Below are 15,933 nucleotides of genomic sequence, written 5' to 3'. Positions count from 1 at the left end.
TGGCCCGCAACCCAGGCATGTGCCCTGACTGGGAATTGAACTGACAACCTTGTGGTTTGCAGGCTGGCACTCAATCCACTGAGCCACACCAGCCAGGGCTAGGCCAGTGATTTCTTTCAAACTTTTCCATCTCATGGTATACATAAACTAATTACTAAAATTCTGCGGCACACCAAAATATACATTTTGGCCAATCTGACAAAAAAAAAGGTATAATTTGGACTCATTCACACTAGACAGCTATTGCTGTATTGATCGTTGTCATTTTTTTGTTTGCCAATCTAGGGGAAAAGAGGTCAGTGCCCCTAACTAAACAATAAGGTATTGCATGCTTTAAAAATTCTTGTAGCATACCATTAAAAATTGCTGGTCTATACCAAGAGAATGCAGCAAAGTGAAGCTGACTGACTTCTGAGAGTAGGTCATACAGAGCAAACAGCAGCATGGCTTCTACTTGGCACTTCTTACCTCAGGCATTCTACTGGTCATCCCATAACAGCACTTAAAGAGCTCCATAGAAAAATCCACATGGAAAGGAACCGAAACAGAACTGCTGAGCTGAACAACTCCTGAACTCCAGACCCACAAAAAACTATAAACTAGCAAACCTCTGTCAAGATGATGAGGAGAAAAAGATATCAGAAATTAAAAAGAGGGTAAAAACTACCAATGATGAAAATATTACAATGATTAAGAGGACTGTTTAATTTAGATGAAGTTGAAAAGAATCCTAAAAATTACTATACAACTTAGCAAAACTTACTGAAGAACACAAAGAAAACCTGAATGGCCCTGTTTAAAAAACACTTAATGACTCTAGAAAAATACCTTCCCCACAAAGAAAACTACAGAGCCACACTGCTTTACCATCAGCAAGTTCTCCCAAACACTCAAGAAATAAATAAACCAATCTTAAGTAAATTTTTTCCAATTCTTTTTATGAGGCTGGCTATCTCTGAAAAGAAATAAATTGGGTAGGGACCATACAACAAAGACAAAAAGACCATACAACAAAGACAAAGTCATAAACTAATCTTATTCCTGAAATTGAATGCAAAAATTCCAAACCAGTATTAGCAAATAAAATCCAGCAATATAAGTATAATGTACTATAATCAAGTTAGGAATTGCTCAAGAAAGCAAAGATAAATCTGATAATAATCAAAAAGTCAATTAATATAATCAAACATATTTAAGAAAGCCATAAAATTCAATGTTTGTTAATGTATCTAAAGGAATCTTAGCAAACTAGGAGCAGAATGAAATTTCTTTCATCAATAAAAGGTATTTACAAAAGCCTAAAGATTGCTTAATGGAGAAGGGCTGAATATTTTCTCCTGAGATAAATAGCAAGACAAGCATAGCCCCCACCTACTTCTATCAACATTATACTGCAGATACCAGGCAGTATAGAAAAACAAGAAAAAACAAGAAAAAGTATAATAATTAGAAACAAGAAACAAGTGTTTTTTTGCATATGATATAATCATGAATACAGAAAAGGAAAAATATACAGATAATCTTTTAATAATTCTATAATTTAACAATATAAGTTGGTAAATTTTATACCTGTATGTATCAGCAACAATTAGAAAATAGGGAGTGATAGACAGAATACTGTACTTAAAAAATAATTAAATAAATTTCAAAAATAAATGAGTGAGACCATAAATAAATAAAAAGAAAAAGAAAATCTTTTAAAGATATCACTACTTTAAATCGTATCATAAAATACAAAGTGCTCAAGAATATATCTAACAAATAATGTACAAAACCTCTACTGAAAAAATAAGACATAATCAATCATTATAGAAATGGAAAGATACCCATGTTCACAGATGGAAAAGACTCAATGTTGGAAAAACGTCAGTTCTCCCCATATTAATCTAGAATCAATTCAATTCCTATAAAATCCCAAATATTGCTTTTTTTATGTTGGACTATTTGGGTTCTTTCTGTAGAATCTGATGCAGTAATTCCAAAACATATACATGCAAGTGCGATGGGGATAAAACAGCAGACTCTCTCGAAGAACAACACAAGGTGAAAAGACCTGCCTTATCAGATATCATAACTTATAAAACTTTAAGTAGATGGTGTCACTAGTACAGGAATAAACAAAAAGACCAATAGGACAGAGGAGCAAGTTCAGAAAAAGAATTACACAAATATGAATACTTAACATATGTGGCACTGCAGATCAGTAGACAAAAGATGAACTTTTCAAAATCGATGCTGAGACTCTCAGTTATCCATTTGAGGTGGGACAGAATGAAACTGGACCTCAAAGATCTATTTCAGGTAAAGACCAAATTTGTAAAAGATTAAAGCCTAAAAGCTCTTAGAAAATAATGTGGGAGAACATCTCTTTACTTCAGCCTAGGAAAGGCTTTCTTTAAAAAGATTCAGAAAACTACATTAAAAATAAGAAATTCTATTCGTCAACTGGCACAAAAGAAAGTGAAATAATTCTAAAACAAGATACTTGTAACAGATGTTAACTGAGAGACCAGTATCCAAAACACATACAGAATTTCTTAAAATCAGTAAAAAAGGACAGACCACCTCAAAGGAAAAAAAACTGGGCAACCAACTTAGAATATAAGAAAAAATTCAATGACTGTGAAAAGATGCTCAGCTCCACTAGCAATCATGGAAATGCAAGTTAAAATCATGAGATACATACCTTCAGATTGGCAATTACAGTCTGACAGTACCCAATATTGAGTAAGTTAAAGCAATAGGAACTGTAATACATTGTGTTGGTGGAAGTATAAATTGAAATGATTTTGAAGAACACTTTGCTACTATCAAATTTAATATATGCATACCTTGCAACCCAGCAATTCCATTCCTAGGAATCCTAGAGAAACATTTGCATACTTGCAAACATGAAACAGGTACAAGAGCACTCACCACCGAATTGTTTGCCTAACAGCAAGAAATTGAAATCAATTCAAATGCCCATCAAAACTAGAATGAGTAAACTGTAATATAATCACACAATGAAATACTTCACCAAAATGTAATCTAATGAACTATTAAGGCTAACTACAACAATCTGGAATTAATTTCACAAATGCTGAACTAAATTTTTTTAAAGGATTTTATTTATTTATTTTTAGAGGGGAAAGGAAGAAGAGAGAGAGAAACATCAATGTATGGTTGCCTCTGGTGCGTCCCCTACCAGGAACTGTCCTGCAACCCAGGCATGTGCCCTGACTGGGAATAGAACCACAATCGTGTGGTTCGCAGGCCCGCGCTCAATCCACTGAGGTACACCAGCCAGGGGTGAACTAAATTTTTGAAATCATATAAAATACTCATATGAAGTTTAAAAAACAAGGAAAAGTAAACTATGCTTTTAAAAATATATAACCTGGAATTTAAAATTATGAAGCAAAGAAAATGATAGTCACAAGGGTCAGGATAATAGCTACCTCCAGAGTGGAGGGTATGCTGACAAGGGCAAGGGGATAGTGAGGTAAGGGGGAGGCAATTCTGGTTTGTTGGCCTGGACAACACAAATAATCATAATTTTCTTTAAACTGCAGATTTTATCCACTATCCTGTATATATGAGTAAAAAAGAAAAGTAACAACTGCATGATTGCTATGATAATTTAATGCAATAAAGTAACCTATGTAGCCTGGTACATTTTTTTTAAAGAGCTACATTACATAAATGTTTTGCATTTTCCGAAGTGCCCACCACCACAAGTTACTCATGGTAAATGACCAAATATTTTGTTCAATAAATGAAACAAATTCCTTTCAATCACTGGAGTAAAAGACAATTCAGATCTGAATGGTTAGGTTCCCTAACCTCTAATTTCCATTTCCCAAGCCCGGAGCTTGAATTCCTTATATCCTAACAAGTACCCTTCCCTCTCTCATTAGTATTCCTGGTTTACTACTCCTAACACTCATATCTGCCTTACTAGATTGTAAATAGCTGTCCAATGAATGCTTGGAATCCTATATAATCTGAGACAGTTAAGGCAGTAAAGATGAAAAAGAAAAGCTACAGTTGAGAGGGGAAGTTGTGGGGGAGCGGTGGGGGGGAAAGTGAGAACAGAATTTGAGTTATCTTTGCATGAAAACACCCAAGTCATTAAGTTTTTATTTCCAATAATTCAAGGAGTCAGGAAGCACAGGGAGAGACTGCAGGCAAATCATGCGCTGACCCTCTGACACTGGTACATAAAATAATTAAAATAGATTAACATTCATTGATATCAATCACCTAATACTTGGGGGCAAAAAGGTGCGCCTATGTCCCAAAACACATCTACTTCTCCTGAGATTCTCTTACTAAAAATAACATCATCAAAAACACAACAACTAAGCTCCTTCAGACTATAGTATAAGTCTTTCTGGAACAAATCAACTCATTCTGAATTACTTGAAGAAGAAATTTTATTTTTTAATTAATTTATTCAACATGTATTACTTATTCATAGTTCAAAAGATTAAACACAAATATAGAGTAGATCCAGGCCATTAGTGAAATCATAGTGTATCAACACAACAGAATATCAGGCCTCCGTAAAAAAAGAATGAAAAACATCTGTATGTACCAAGATCTCTATGTATCAATATGGAGTACTACCCAGAATACACAGTTAAGAGAAAAAGAAGAAAGTGTGTGAGAGAGGAGGTACAGAAAAGCATATACAGTATGTTACCTTTAGTGAATGAAAGGAGTACACACATAAATATACATCTTATTTTTAAAAGAAAGAAAAATACTGTAATGACTGACCAGAAACTTGTAAAAATGCTTATATAGGGAAGTAAGGAGGAAACAGTAGAAGGGATGGGGATGAAAATGAGATTTTTACATATACCTTTCCATCTGGTTTGTCCTTTTGAAGATTGTGTTTTATATATTTAATGGGTACAATTAAATCAAAAAACAGGGAAAGCAAACCCTAAAATGAAAAATAAATGGACCTAGCTACACATCAAATTACTAACAATCACACTGAAAAAACGATTAACTTTTTAAAAAAGATTATGTTTATTTATGTTTAGAGAGAGGGAACAGGAGGGAGAAAGAGAGGGAGAGAAACATGGGTGTCTGAGAGAAACATCAACTAGTTACTTCTCACACATGCCCGAACCAGGGACCTACACACAAGTCCAGGCACATGCTCTGACCAGGAAGTGAACCAGCAACCTCCTTCTTTGTAGGAGGACACTCCACCAACTGAGCCATGCCGGTCAGGGTTATTAAATAACTTTTAAATACAGCAATAACAGTAAGTATATCTTTAGTGGCATACATTCCAAATATAAATGCAAAAAAATATATTAAACTTCACCGAGTAGTTTTATTTATTTTGAAACTACTTTAGGTAAACAAAAAATATATGTCAATTTTATATTTGATATAAATATATATCAATACCAAATAAATATACAAATATATATCAAACAAAAATTATATTTGATATATTTTATATATCAATGTTAAATTTGATTTAAAATTATCAGTAGGATCTCATGCTTTTTTTCCCCCTCCTAAAAGGGCATAAAAGCAATGACAGCCCCTTAACATGGAGCACACTTAGCATCCAAATATTGGTTTCTAAATATCATCTTCTACTATAAGGAGGCAGAACTCAGTGGTGAAATCGCTGATTCCTTTAAAGCTACAAATGTTATGGTAAGCCAAGATACTATGTATGCAAAGATAAGGAAATCACTTAAATACCCACTGATAATAGGTTTGTGCAGAAAGAACTCAGAAAACAGCTTGACAGGGCTCCCAATGTCCTTATTTGAGACAATTTAAGCATCAAAAACAGCAACGTCTATAACTACCTGTAATATTATACAACATAAAAATCTGAGACCATTAAAAACTCAATTGTCATCACTGTAGAAGACTATTAGACCAACTCCTCACTATGAAAATTAGATGGAAAAGAATTAAGTATTTACTATCTACCCTTTTCAGAGAAACTGCAAGTTTACTCTCAGCTGATGAAGGCTCTTATTAATTGTAAAGCTCTTATTAATTGAAAAATGATAGCTAATAAATGTAATGAATTACAGAGTTAGGAAAATCACCATTTTTCAACCTTCGGTTAAACAACTGATTTGCCTAAGGCTCAATGAAGGATAAAATTACTAGGTAAAAAATACTGAAGAATAGAATGGTACCAAAGTATGGTAACAAAATACCACCTCCACAGATTACTGTACAGGAAGGAAAAAAAGTATGCTTTTACAAAGTAAGATGCAACAAAAACCACCCTAAACCTCATAAAACTGAAATCACTAACAGTGACATTATATGTTTCCCATAGTATATAACACAAAATACAATGTCACCTATGAAGTATTCTTGCCAAAACTTTTTAACATGGATCTAATCAAGCCTTTAAAACAGAGATGTCAAACTCATTTTCAGTGGGGGCCACATCAGCCTTGAGATTGCCTTCAAAGGGTCGAAATAATTTTAGGGCTGTATAAATGTAACTACTCCTTAACTGTTAAGGACTTGAAATTACACTGGGCCCTTTGTAGACAACCACAAGGCTGATGTGGCCCCTGGTGAAAGGGAGTTTATCACCACTGCTTTAAAATATAACTTCCAGTTTACAGGATATACAGAGAACAGAGGAACAAGTTAAACAAAAGCACAAAGAAACAGTCAGATAACTCTTAGAAAACTCTTGTATCATACAAGATCTGGCCTTGCAAGGAAAATTTCAATAGCCTAAGAAAGGCGGGTAGAGAAAGAAACTTGTGTGTGATTAAAAGAAAGTAAAATCATAATCAAATGCCATGCCAAATCTTGATTGAATCCTGGTTTTAAAAAATCATTTTATGGTACAATTAGGAACATTTAAATGTACAGTATATATGAAATGTTATTAGGAAATTATTGTTACTTTTCTTAGGTATTAGTAATGGTAATGCAGTTCTATATAGAATATCTATTTTCTTAGGCATCATATGCTAAAGTATTTCGAGATAAATGTCAGAATATTTGAAACTTTCAAAAAAAAAGGCTCCTGGGAGGCTGGGTGAAAAAAGTGAAGGGATTTTTAAAAAGCTTCCTCCTGGCCAGTGTGGCTGAGTTGGTTGGGCATCACCCGCAAAGGAAAAGGTTGCTAGTTTGATTCCTAGCCAAGGCACATGCCTAGATTACAGGCCAGATCCCCAGTTGGGGACGTGCTAGAGGCAACCAATAGACGTTTCTCTCTCACATCAATGTTTCTCTCCCTTGCTTTCTTCCTCCTTTCCCCTCTCTCTAAAAATAAAGAAATATAATTTTTAAAATAATAAAATAAATAAAAATTTTAACGATTCAGTGAAAGCGTATCACACACACATACCTAGAGACCCATAAAGATACAGATGGCATACTGTTAATTTTTGAACCCAGGAAGCAAATATAGCAATATTCTTTGTTCTAGCCAATGAACCTTTTAACATTTTCTAATCTTTAATTATAAAACAGCAGGGGGGTGGTAGAAAGAGAATTAAAAGAAAGTAGATCTATAAAAGTTTGTAAGAAAAAAATATGGGCTAAAAATCATTTACAAACATATATCCACAAAGTCATCTGAAGACCTTTCAACCCCATATTAAAAAAGGGGAGGGTTACTCAGCCAACTATCACCTGATCAATATAAGTAAACAGATTTCAACAAATACTTACACACTACAAACAGCAATAGCACTACAATCTATCAATGATTTAAGGAATGTTTGTCACTGGCAAACAGAACATTTTGCTATGGTACTTCACACTGAATCAAAATACATTCTGACATCCATTCATATTATATACTAAGACATTAAAAAAAGTATTTCTTTGAAATGTTTTATACTGAAAAATATCTTTACACTTGAAAGAGAGCTACAGATGATCCATCTAAAATTTACTTGTTTGCAACAAACTTTGATTAGCCATCTATTCTAAACGTCATACAATGAAATTCTTTAAATTCTTTTAAGATTTTTATTTTTATTTATTTTTAGAGAGTGGGGAAGGGAGGGAGAAAGAAAGGGTGAGAAGCATCAATGTGTGGTTGCCTCTTGCATGCCCCCTACTGGGAACCTGGCCTGCAACCCAGGCACGTGCCCTGACTGGGAATGGAACCAGCGACCCTCTGGTTCACAGGCCAGCGCTCAATCCACTGAGCCACACCAGCCAGGGCAAATTCTTGAAATTCTTGATCTCATATTTAAACATAGCAAGAAACAGACATATTCAAGGAGGAAAAAGGCGACGTTGAATAATAACTATGTGTTTGGTGCTTTACATAAAAGTGCTTTAATATTATCTTATGAGGTAAATATTCTCATTTGAGAGATGAACATTCTTGACATCAGAAATGTTAAGTGACTTGTCCACAAATGACAACTCATAAATGAGGCTGGAAATTAAATCAAGGTCTATTGGAAATTCAGGTTTGAAAGTCTATATGCTTTCCAATTAATTGCCCTTAATAATTTCAATATTTACAGACAGAAAACCCTATCTAAGAAAAAAGTATATTTAAAAGAATATATTCACAGTCAAAAAGTTATATAATCTTAAAGTTTAAGAAAATCAGAACTATAAAGTACAGCATAGGGAAGAGAGTCAATAATATTGTCATAACAATGTAGGGTGCTAGGTGGGAACACTCTCTGAAGTATAAGACTATTTAACCAGCATGCTGTACATCTGATACTAATACAAAATAATATTGAAAGTAAACTATAACTGAAAATTTTAAATTTAAATTTAAAAAATTAAAACTGAGAAAAAGAAAAAGTATACGGTAAAATTGCTAGTTGCAAAAAGAACAATTCTTAGCAAGCCAGCTGTCTGTCTATGACATAGGATAGTTAGTCCTTTCCTCACCGTACATGTAAAATTACACTCCATTTGCCTGTTGGATGACCCCAATGCCAAAATATGCTAGCAATATAATTCATATTAAAACCCAGAAGCCAATCACCATTTGGAAAGTGCTTTACTTGTTTTCTATATTCATCTCAAGCATATTCTCCAGTCAAAATTAATAAGCTATTTTCAGCAAATATTCTTTGATCATATTCTTTTCTGACACACAATATTATACTAATAAGAAAATCTACTTAAATAACAGACATTTACTGAATATCAGAATGTCAGTATTACATAATTTTGTCTATTGCATAAAAATACACCAAAATTACATTTCTGTAACATAATATAAATTATGTAGGTTCTTTTTTCTCAGTATTTTATTTATTTATATTTAGAGAGACAAACATCAATGAGTGGTTGCCTCTCACGAATCCCCTACTGGGGACTTGGGCTGCAACCCAGGCATGTGCCCTGACTGGGAATCGAACTGGCAACCCTTTGGTTTGCAGGTTGGCACTCAATCCACTGAGCCACACCAGCCAGGGCATGTAGGTTCTTTCCATAGGATCAAAATTGCAATACCTATGTCTTTTGTACATCTAAAGATACATACAAAATATATAGAGAAATCTTCATGCCCTGGCTGGTATAGCTCAGTGGATTGAGCACGGGCCTGCGAACCAGAGGATCAAGGTTCGATTCCCAGTCAGGGCACATGCCTGGGTTGCAGGCCGATTCCCTGCAGGCCAATTCCCAGCAGGGGATGCATGAAAGGCAACCATACATTGATGTTTCTCTCCCTCTCTCCTTCCCCTCTAAAGATAAATAAATAAATAAAATATTTTTTTAAAAAAAGAAATCTTCATGTTAGAGTTTTCTCATTTAAAATTAAATCTTCTTTGAACTGGATTAATGACAAGAGGGCATGGGTGGTTTATAGAGTTGTAATATTCATCTTTTTCTAATTTTTAACACTTCATTTTAGAGAGCAGGAAAGGGTGGGAGAAAGAGAGGGAGAGAAACATTAATGTGAGAGACAAACATCAACTGGTTGCCCGCCATATGCACCCAGACAGGGGAATGACCTGCAACCCAGGCATGTGTCCCAACTGGGAATGGAATCAGCAGCACTGAACCTACAACCCAGGCATGTGCCCTGTCGGGGAATCAAACCAGGGACCTTTGGTTAGCAGGATGATGCCCAACCCAGTGAGCCATACTGATCAGGGCTATTCTGTATCTTTAGGTGACTGTTGGTTACATTGGTGTGTTCACTTGGTAAAAATTCACTGAGCTGTACATTTATGATGTGTGTACTTTTACGTGTAATTTATAAAAAGCTTATATATAAATCTTCAGTCTAAAAATCTGCTTAATTATATTGCACTGATACCAAAGAAGTTAAAGATGGTGAAGAAAATCAAGGAATTAGGAATTTTACTACAGAGCTATGACAGAAGTAAGCACTGTGGTACAGGAGCCCACAGGAATGGCAACTAACTTAATGTGGCAGCAGTAAAGGAAAAGCTTCCTAAAGAAACACTGAACTGAGGCCTTAAGTTCTGACAGGAGTTAAACAAGCAGAGAAAGAGGGAGGAGAAAAACAGGAAAGAGAACAGAGAATGAAAAGAAAGGAGAGAAGAAGCCTACATTCGTTAAGAGTGTTAAAGTACTTAAGGAAGACAGCCAAGGAAGGAAAGTCCAGGGAATTAAGAGTCGGATCATTAAGGTTGTTATACACTCGCCATGCTACAGTTTAAGCTTTATCCTAAAAGCAGTAAGAAAATATTGACAACCTTTCAACAGGGAAGGACATGATTAGATTTGTATTCCTATTATAAATTCAATCATGGTGCCTGCCATGCTTGGAAGCCCATTTTGTGAGAAATTAGCCTATACACTGTCCCATGCTTTTCACCATTATGATCCTGCTCTACTACCATATTTGCAAATAAACACACAGCCAACAATAAATGGCCAGGAGTAGTCACATGACAAAGTACACACGCTTGGTAGCAATCCATGAGAAAAGAAGCTAAGCCAGAGACTGTTTCTTGGGAATTCAGACCAAAAAATCCTAGGGAGAAGAAACAAGTTTACAACAGAAGCACAAGCTTAAAAAAAAAAAAATAGCAGCCAGGAGGCAAGATGCTAGCATGGAAGAGACACAGCAGTTATAATGAGGTAGAAATTAGGGAAAAATGGGAGCTATGGGATGGGGGGAGGGGGGCAGTACTGGAATAGAGAGAAAAATATAGTCCAAAAAGAAATAGAAAGGATAGCGAAGGCAAGTAAACAGTAAATACAGCAGAGTCAAATCTAGTTCTAGTTTTATTTATTAAGCTCCTGTTCTTCTTGAGACCAAGTTCTTTCATTTATCCTGGGTTCCCCTGTTCCCTGGGCTTCGTTTCAATACGGACTCCACTACTTAAGGTAACTTGAGTCTCTTCTTTGCAACTGAAAGAGCCTAACGAAAAAAGCATTTTAGAATACTTTAGTAGCAAAGCAGAGAATGAACTGCAGAAGAGAGACAGCAAGACAACCACCTAGAAAGCTTTACAGAAGTCCAACAGATATTTCGGGTTAAAATAAAGTAGAGACAACAAGTATAGCAATTAGGAATGATATGAAATATCACAAGGGAGAATGTGCAGGACTCAGTGACACTGGTAGTGAAAGACAATTCCCAGGTTCCTGAAGGCTTCATAAGGAAAGAGTGGTGCTGTTCATAAAGACAGGAAACCAAAAGAAAAAAATGTGTTGCACTTTGTCTCCCTCTTACCCACTTTTCTGGGGGAGAAAAGAGGCAGAGAACAGTTTTATACTGTACATGTGTGAAGTGCTGTGAACTGTGAATCCAAGTGGAGATGTCCATTAGCAGTGATTTACAGGGGTCTAGAGTAGAGGCAAGAGCTCTACACAACAGTTCTAGACTTAGGAACAATACATTAAGTTGGTGTTACAGTTTTGAAACATGACCGAAAACTCTTTGACTAATATTTATTTTAAATTAAATATACATAACTAAAAGTCATGCAAACTAAAAACTTAATCATCTTGGCAAATGACATTTCAAACCTCTTGCACTTCTCTGAAGGCCAAACAAACTTCTGTAACAGTATAATCCAAATGATCAGGAAAGATGGAGTTTGTATTACTAATTCCTAGTGAGGTTTTCTTTTACTAAAAAAATCTAGTTTCATGAAAAGATGTTCAATGTTACTAATCTTCAGAGAAATGCAAATTAAAACTACAATGAGATATAACCTCACACCTATCGGAATGGCAATGAGCAATAAATCAGCAAACAAGTGTTGGTGAGAAAGTGCATAAAAGGGAATCCTCCTGCACTGTTGGTACAAATGCAGACCGGCACAGCCACAGGGTAAAGCAATATGGAGGGTCCTCAAAAAATTTTAAAATCGAACTGCCTTATGACCCAGCAATTCCACTTCTGGGTACATATATCCGAAGAAACCCAAAACACTAGTTTGAAAAGCTCTATGCTCCCCTATATTCAATGCAGTGTTATTTGACATAGCCAAGATGTGGATAAATATGTGGCAGTACATATACACAATGGAATATTACTTCACCATGGTAAGTAATCTTCACCATGGTAAGAATGAAATCTTACCATTTGTCACAGCATGCACAGACCTAGTATTACACTAAGTGAAATAAGTCAGAGAAAGACAAGCACCATATGATGTCACTTACATGTGGAATCTAAATAGCAAAATAAAGAAACAAAACAAAAACAGACTCATAGATACAGAGAATAAACTGATGGTTGCCAGCGGGGAGAGTGGTTGGGAGGATGAGTGAAAAGGGTGAAGGGATTAAGAACTTCAAAAGGTAGTTACAAAATAGTCAAGGAGATGTGAAATACAGCATAGGGAATAAAGTCAATAATACTGTAATAACTATGTATGGTGCCAGGTGGGTACTATGCTTATGGGGGGGATCACTTTGTAAATGATATGATAGCCTGAATATCAACTGTAATTGAAAAATGAAAATTTAAAAATAAATTAAATATTAAAAATCTACTTAAAAAATAAATTTACAAATTAAGAGAAAGAAATCTAAGTTTACTCTATTTTCCTCATGAATTGTACACCACTAATGTTAACAAAGGGGGGGAAAAACATTAATAAATCACAGGCAGTGAACTTCACTACTGATACTTAAACTACAAAAAGTTTTATTTAAAACTTAATCACATAACTCACTACTCAGATATTCAACTTTACCTATACTGTAAATGTTGGGTTTCTATCCTACAATCTTTTCTCCTCTCATCTATACCCTTTGCCCCCAAAATCTATTACCATGCACTCAGAACTTGATAAAATGCTTAACCCACAAATCCAGCTGCCTACTGGCCACCTACATCTGACAAAAATATAATCACTCAAACTCAACATGACACAAATTGAACTCCTCTTTCCTGACAAAAATAAAAATTCTACTCCTTCTTCATATGGATCTCCTCCACCTCAGTGTAAGGCACAAGCCAGAACCTAGATTTTATCTCCAAGGAACCCTCTCCCTAATCCCAAATCCACTGAAATCATCTAGTCTCGCCGGCTCTTAATACCCAAATCCAGACCCACTATCTTCACTTGCCTGAACTGCCCTCCTGATATTCCTGACTTTAGCCTTAATCTACACTTCAGTACATCCTCTTCCCTGCAGCCAGTGACCTTTTAAAAATACAATTCTGATCATTTCAGTCCCCTACTTTAAATCCTTTAATAACTTATTTGATAAATATTATAATCACCATCAAAGCTAGTGGCTCCATGGAAGTTCAGCAGATCAATGACATTTACTTTAGTTACATTTTTTTGTAGGTTCAGCACAAAAGAAACATCAGAAAATGTTTTCAAATCCTGAAATAGACATAAAGCATACATATAACAGCTGATACATTTAAAAGCAAAGCATGCAGCACTGTTTGTAAAAGCAAAAGGTGAAACTACCTCAAGACCACCAAAATGGAACACTACCATCCAGCCAGTAAATAAGGCACTACCATATGTAATGTTGAATGACCTATAGGATCTATTGTTAACTAGGGATAAAAAGCTATAAACAGAGTTTTAGTGTGTTTTAAGAATAAAAATGTGTAGGCTTGTATATGCTAGAAATATCACAGGAAGGGCACACAGCAATATGGAAGGAGTGATTGTCTCTCTAAAGAGTGAAAGTGGGTGGCTGGAGGATAAAGAGAAACTTTTCACTGCATACTCTTTTGACCCCTTTGACATCTATATTATGTCTGGTTATTACCAATAGTTTTAAATATGATTTTCCTCTCTTCAGTTCCACACAAAATAAAAATTTTAAATGTACTGACTACTAAAACCTCTGTATACTTCATTCTTGTAGCAAAGTTAAAATTACGCTCTGATCATTTGGTGTATAACATTACCTTTCCTTACTGACAGCTCAGGAGTTCAACAACCATTTTACTCAATATTTTACTATTGCTGAGAGGGCTGTTGGTGAGCACCGGTGAACACTGCATGGTAATCGTACTTACTCCTTGGAAAAGCAAGACAGCGGCCCCAAGTAGCATAAATTTACTAAACCGACGTTAAATCTTTAGGTATTAAGGAAAGCTACAAATCTCATTTTTTCCAGCAAATTCAAAAACAGCGAATCAAAAAAACAGTCTCCGGTATCCTTCAAAAGCAGTGCGAAAGACCTGTAAAATCTACAAGAGGAAGCAAATGCTCGGTTACATGGAGACTCGGTTACATCCACTCTGTGGTATGTGATTTAATCCTTATAGAAGTCCCTAAAATATCAGACCTGGACAATCTCACACGTTCTACAGAAGACACAGGATGAGAAGCAGGCTGTGTGACCTTATAAAGTCCCTGCCCTGGACTTCCACACTCTTCCCTCCACCTGCCTTCCATAGCCACCAGACTAAACCCTTCAAACGTGGGTGTCAGCTGGTCCCCTTAAAGCCAACTGGGGAGAATACACCAGTAGGATAAGCAAACATCCCTTCACCATTTCATGGCAAAGTCCTTTCAACCGAAGAAAGAATCACGACCAAGAAAAAAGATTACAAGATCTGCCTAAGCAGAGGGCTGTGGGAGAGGAGTGGGGAAGGGGAGTGTCAAAAGCGGGGCTGACATCAGATCTGCTGGGCGGTAAGGGCATCACTAAAGAGACCATCTAAAAGCACAGGTGGCTAGGTAAAGAGCTAGCTGGCTTGGGGGTGAGTGACCTGGGAAGGGGAGGTCCTCTGCGAACCAGGGGGACAGCAACGGATCTGCCTTGGAGCTGGGGGGTCGCAATGGGTTAGGTGCAGCCCTTACTGGGTCTCAGGGGAACTGTGATCCAGGTAAGCTCACGGGAGAATGTAACGCAGTCTGGAGGCTCCATTACAGTCCTAAAAGTCCGCGGAAGCTTCTAAGGGGGTGTGCTGGGGTAGAGGGGCCCCATGACAACGGCCGGGGCGGCTGGAAGGCCGAAACGGTGTCTGGCCAATGGAGATACGATGGGTGGGGTCTACTGGGGACCCGGAGCAGTGATCCGGAGTCTGGGAAGCTCCAGGGCAGACCCGTTCGTGGGGCGTCTCCGCTGGGGCGGAGCCGGGTAGCCCCGCAAGAGCCCGAAAGCGAGACAGAGACGTGGGCCGGGCCGGACGGCGGGGCCGCTGGGCGGCTAGGGCCGGTCTTACCTCGGGCTTCGCCGCGGTGGCCACCACAGCCCCTACTCTCTGGCGGAAGACGCCTCCCACCGTCGGCCCCAGGGTGAGGCCGGAGGAGAGTAGAGGCCAAGGCCAGCAAGGGTCCGACGTTCCGCGAGGGTGGGCCCAGCTGCCTCAGGGTCCGAGAGAGCGGGCGCCGCGCATCCCCCGCCCTGTCAGAGAGACTCCGCCCGGCCTGAGTAGGCACATCCCCCGCCGCACCCCGCCCAGAGAGCACGCGTTGGACCTCTGCCTCCACCGGCTGTAGCCGCCTCTACCGGTGTCGCGGATGCCTGCGCCACCAACCCTCAAGGTCTCGGTTGGACTCTAAGCGGCTATCAACCACCGCCGCCGAGTCC

At 37.3% G+C, this 15,933-nt stretch overlaps 1 protein-coding gene across 1 annotated transcript in view; it reads right to left on the bottom strand.

Moving 5' to 3' along the window:
* MYO9A (myosin IXA) overlaps positions 1-15,833 on the bottom strand; it is a 274,015-nt gene extending 258,182 nt beyond the window's left edge. Inside the window, exon 1 of the mRNA XM_037047139.1 lies at positions 15,566-15,833. The gene's annotated coding sequence lies outside the window, so the exon portion shown is untranslated. The remainder of the gene's footprint in view (positions 1-15,565) is intronic.
* Between the last annotated feature and the right edge of the window lie 100 nt (positions 15,834-15,933).

The sequence above is a fragment of the Sturnira hondurensis genome, unplaced genomic scaffold, assembly GCF_014824575.4.
Source record: "Sturnira hondurensis isolate 20B ecotype Veracruz unplaced genomic scaffold, ASM1482457v3 Scaffold0005329, whole genome shotgun sequence".
NCBI lineage: Eukaryota > Metazoa > Chordata > Mammalia > Chiroptera > Phyllostomidae > Sturnira > Sturnira hondurensis.
Note: the sequence above shows the minus strand (reverse complement) of the source record. Positions and strands in the feature narration are given on the sequence as shown.